We start from the raw sequence: 6,000 nt of genomic DNA on the forward strand, positions 1-6,000 counted from the left end.
TTCTTCCTCTTCCCTATCCTCATTCCCCGATAGCTCTCTCCACCTTCGAAGGTGTTTGAGGCCTTGGGACCGAGGCTTGGGATAGTTAATGCTTTCTTCAAGTTTATGTTATGCTTGTGATGCATGAAGATTTCCATCTTCATTGCATCACCTAGGTTACAAGGAACACAAAGATTGTATTGTACCAAGTCTCTCTTGATGGGAGAAACTATAATACAAATGCCTATTGGAGGGGGGACCCATATGAATCCGGTCCTCAACTATTGTCATGTTCTCTAAACTCTCTCTCTTGCAAAAGTATTGTTCATGCTAAGTTAACTAAGTACCATATTTATGTTGCTACCATCAGTTAAGTTCAACCGCTATGCTCACAAAGAATCTCTCAGAAGTGCTTCACCTAATTTCCTAATTCCGTTACTCTCAAAGTTCATAGGCAATTTCCATTACATTGGTATGAGAGCATTTGGTTTCTCTTTTCTTGCTTAAGAAGAGAGGTCCTTAAGTATCCTATTAATGGTTGTTTTTGCTAATTATATTAGGGTAAGTGGGTCTAGGATCTATTATCGGTTTTGTTGAGCCCACTATGTGGGATATGGTGCACACCTCGAGAGCTTTGGTCTTAATAATGGAGTCTTTTTAGACTTGCCTACGGCTTTACCATTATTGAGCCCTAAGAAGTCCAAAAGGAGCTATCCCTTGACAACTTCGCTATGTTAGACTCACTCCACTACTCTCTTTAATTAACCAATTCGAGCCGTGGGTGTAGATACTTAAGTGCCTATTTTCAAAGGCTAAGAGGAGTAGCAATTAAGGTTTTGAATTGCCAAAGAATACACTAAGTAAATACATAAGTTTAATTAGCATGGCTGACAATAACCAAGAGAGGAGAATGAACATTGATAACTTTGATTTTGCACATGAAGGTGCCAATGATGATGCCCCCATGTTTGTTAATTATCTTGTCACTAGGTTGCAACAAGCTATGGGCAACCCCACTTTGCAAGCCAAAGTTACTCAACAACTTCGTGCTTATGGGATTTCCTTTCCTCTCCAAGAGGAGAGAGAGCTTACGAGGCCTCTTGAAGAGACCCCAAAAGAAGACTTTGTCCCATACGAGAGGAGGAATCCAAAGATCAAGAAAGCAATGAATCCCTGAATTCCTTGGAATACGTGGCTCCATGAACAAGGAGGACTAAATGATCGCCAACTCCTCCCAAGAGGAAACGGTTAACCCATGGTCCTTCTCCTCTTCACTCCAAAAGGGAAGAGAGGAAATCAAGGAAGAAAAGGGCAAGAAAGATGTCACCCTCTTCTCCTTCTTCTTCACCTTCCTCCTCTACCGATGAAAGCTATGTCTATTCTCCTAGAGAATATAAGAGGGGAGGACATCACAAATCTTACCCTGCATGGCGAAGCTCACAAAAGCTCAAGAAGTTCAAAGAGGGAGGAAAGAGTATCTCTTTTCTCACCTATGATGGAACCTTTGGTGCTATCGACAAAGTATTGGTATTCATCCAACAATTTGATGCGGCCTTTGGAGACGAGGGCTTCACAGAGTCCTCCAAGCTACACCATGTAACTATGCACTTCCAAAAATCGGCAATGGGGGGCTAGCCTTTGAGGCAATGGCGAATCCCCAAAGACATGGAAAAATCTACGAGTTTCCATCATGAAGCAATTCCTTGCAAGTGATGCAAAGGACAAAGTGCTCACCGAATGGCGGAGTTTAAGGTTCTCTCTCATGAGTCTATCCACAGATATGTGGACAAATTTTGGGATTTACATCTCAAGGAGGCTATTGTCTTTCAAAAGATAGACTTTATTGAGCAAAAATAACAATTTTGTGTGGGATTACCTGATGAAGAGATGGCCGAGTATGGCAACTCTCAACAGCCTGACTCTATCAGCGAAGTAATACACCATACCATGGTTGCTTCACGCATCAATTTCCAACAAGGGGTTAGACGGAATGTCAAACCCATGGAAAATAAAGACAAAAGTGATGCAAAGGGAAAAATTAATGCCCAAAATATTTCCCACGGCCATTCCAACAACAACAACAACAATCGGTCCAAGGAGAAAGGAGTTTACAAAGGTAAAAATAAACTCTCTCCTGAAGAGCTTGAAACTTTTTGCAAGGATCACAAATGTTTTAAGTGTGGGGAGCAAGGACATGGCTATCGTTCTTGCCCCAAAAGAAATGCTCGCAATGAGACTCCTAGAGCTTCCACTATCGAAGCTCTAAAAGAGGATACTCATTGCAAAGGATCACCTCTCTCCTATTCTTGGGGAAAGGTAAGGGAGCATGATGCTTTCATCTTGTTTGACCTTGGTTCTACTCTCAACTTTATAGCAATGGAGTTGGCCACCAAGTTGGGCATTCAAGCTTTTGAGATGGGAGATGTTGTAACTGCAAATGCCGCTTTCAAGGCACAGCAAGCCTCTGTTACTCCCTTGATTGGGAATTTGAGGCTTCATGTCCAAAGCTATGTCGACAAAGAAAACTTCTTCATCTATCCTCTCCAACATGAGGATGCTATCCTAGGGATACCATGGTTCAACTGCATGGTTGCCAACATGAAGTTACTTGGAAGGAGAATCTACTTCACCTACAGGGGAAAGAATATGTATATAGATGCTAATGAGTCTGGTACTATGCCACTTGTAAATCCTCTCGCCCTTGATAAATCAATGAAAAGCTCAGTTTCTACGTACATGATATTTGTCAAAGAATCCCTAAAAGGTCCTAATGTTTCATCAAGGGTGAATGGTAGAAATCAAGAAGAGCTAGACTTGTCTAACTTTCTAAAAGGATTCAAAGATGTGTTCATTGATGATATACCTATGGACTTACCTCCAAAACGAGGGGATGATGACCATCAAATTGAGCTCCTATCAGGAAGCTCACCGCCTAACAAACCTCCCTATCAAGTTTCACAAGATCAACAAGAGGAGATCATGAAGCAAGTACAATAATTGGTAGACAAAGGAATGGTGAGGCCTAGCTCCTCTCCCTTTTGCTCTCCAGTCCTTTTAGTGCAAAAGAAAGATGGTACATACCACATGTGTGTGGACTATTGCGCACTAAACCATATCACTATCAAAACCAAATTTCCTGTACCTCGAATAGAAGATCTGTTTGATAAGCTACAAGGCTCTACCTACTTCAGTAGGATTGACCTTAAAAGTGGCTACCATCAAATAAGGATAGTGAATGAAGGTATCCTAAAGACCGCGTTTCGTATAACGTTTGGCCTTTATGAATATCTAGTCATGCCGTTTGGCTTGACTAATGCACCAGCTACATTCAATCGATTAATGGAGAAAATTTTTATACCCTACCCAAATTCACTTGAGTGTTCTTTGATGATATCATTATCTACTCCAATTCCTTGGAGGAACACAAGAAACATCTCCAAGTGATTTTTCAAGCATTAAGGGAGAATAAGCTTTTTCTCAATCAAAAGAAAAGTGAATTTTTCCTTCAAGAGATTCAATACTTAGGTCATATTATCTCTCAAGATGGTATCCGTATGGATCCATCAAAGTTGGAGGTAATAAAAGCATGGCCTAATCAAAGTAATCTACATGAGCTAAGAAGCTTTATTGGTATGTGTATACTATAGATGCTTCATAGCAAAACTCTCTCAAATAGCAGGACAATTACATGACTTAAACAAAGAAAAACGTTAAGTATTCATGGACTGCTAAGGAGCAAAGTGCTTTTGACAAGCTCAAAGAGAAGCTTTTTTCCCAACCATTCCTTATGCTTCCGGATCTCTCAAAGCCATTTGAGGTCCAATGTGTTGCTTGTGGTGATTGCCTTGGAGCAGTCTTGCTTCAAGAAGGGCATGCCATAGCATATGAGAGTCGAATGCTCAACACGGATGAACGGGTCTTAGGCATTTATGAGAAAGAGCTGTTAGCTATTCTACATGCCCTAGACACATTGAAGCACTATCTATTGGGGACTCCATTCATCTTACGAACAGACCATCAAAGTCTCAAGTGCTTCATGACGCAAACAAAGCTTTCTGACAAACAAATGAGGTGGGAAAATTTTCTTTCACAATTTAATTTCCACATTGCTCACATTGCTGGTAAGCACAATCAATTGGCTAATGCACTTTCAGGACGACCAAAAGTTAATGTTGTGTCAATAGAAACTCACAATGACCTATCTTCTATGATAGATGAGTATGCTACTAACCCTGACTTTACATACATAATGTCAGCCCTTGCTTTGAGGAAGAAAGAGGAACCATTCACCGTGCAGGATGGTTATCTTCTCCATGGCAATAGTCCATGTGTTACCCACTCCCTTCGTGAGAAAGTCATGTATGAATCCCATGCTCCTCCCTATGCGGGGCATAGAGGCATTCAACCTACTCTTCGAGGAGTAGAGACGTACTTTTATTGGCCTACCATGAAAGTGGACATACAAGAGTATGTTTCAAAATGTATAGTATGCCAAAAGACCAAGTATGATAGAGGGAAGCAACCTGGATTACTCCAGTCATTGCCAATTCCTAATTCACCATGGGAGAGTATATCCATGGATTTTATCTTTGGATTACCAAAATCTATCCATGGGACTATGGGAATATGGACAATAGTTGATAGGTTTCGCAAGCAAGCACACTTTATCCTTGTCAAAAAGACTATTAAGGCACACCAATTGGCAACTCTCTGCATATCACAGATTTTCAAACATCATGGATTTCCAACATCCATCGTGTCAGATAGAGATCCTAGAATGACCAATAATTTCTGGAAAGGTCTCTTTAAAAATCTAAGTACACAATTGAATTTCTCTTCGGCCTATCACCCACAAACAGATGGCCAAAGTGAGATAGCCAATCTTATGATTCTTGATCTACTAAAGACCTATGTTATAGAAGTAGATCAATGCTCACAATGGGAAAAGTACTTACCTCTTGTAGAGTATATGTATAATAATACTATCCATACTTCTACGGGAAAAGCACCTTTTGTAATCATAGAGGGAAGACCTAAAAGTCCCTTGCTACTTAAAGTACATGGGAAGATCTTCGTTGTGTCGATGAGTATAGCCGTGACCTGCAAACATCATTTCAAAAGATTAAGAAGGCTATATCCATCTCCCAACCAAGGCAAAAAATTGTTGCTGACAAGCATAGAAGGGCCTTAACATTCAAAGAAAATGATTGGGTCTTACTGAAGTTTCCTAAGGCTCGATTGAGGCAAACGACGGGCAAAAATCCTACGGGCCATCAAAAGTATCATGCTAAACTAGCAAAAAGATCTATGGTTCTTTTCAAATTTTGAAGCCAATCAATGAGGTGGCTTATCAACTCAAGTTACCTAACCATTGGCTCATACACAATGCTTTTCATGTGAGCCTACTCAAGCCCTCCAAAGGAGAGCCTTCAAATGAACCAATTATTGAAGACCCTCCCGAAATTGAAGATCAAAAAAAGGTACTACAACCCGAAGCTATCCTTCGGCATGAATACAAGGTACTACGACATGGTAATATTATCCGACGCTTTCCTATTAAGTTCATAAAGTATCCTTGTGAAGATGCTAGATGGATGAACGGATCTAGGTTAAGGATAGTATGAACCTTGTCAACGCTTACAATGCTACATTAGAGTAACCAAATGTACATGTTTCTTTTAAATTATCAATGTTTTTGTCTTATAAGACTAATTCTCTCTTTATTGTGCACAAATTTAAGTAGTATGCATACTAAGAATCATGTTTGGGATGACGACATCTCTCAAACACCATGTGAAATGGACTAAAGAGAATACTTGCTTGAGGTAGCTATGTCTCCCAAGCACCAAATGGAGTCATCCATCTTGGAATGATGTCGTTGGCTAAAAAGGGATCCTCTATCCGCTAAGACAAATTGACTAATGACTATGACTTTATATCTTTTACCTCATAGTCAAGGACGACTATGATTTCAAGAGAGAGGTGATGTCATTAAATATCTAATAACTAACCAACCCAAAT

This window comes from Adiantum capillus-veneris, chromosome 5 (assembly GCF_014529385.1).
Source record: "Adiantum capillus-veneris isolate H3 chromosome 5, ASM1452938v2, whole genome shotgun sequence".
In the NCBI taxonomy this organism is placed as follows: Eukaryota; Viridiplantae; Streptophyta; class Polypodiopsida; order Polypodiales; family Pteridaceae; genus Adiantum; species Adiantum capillus-veneris.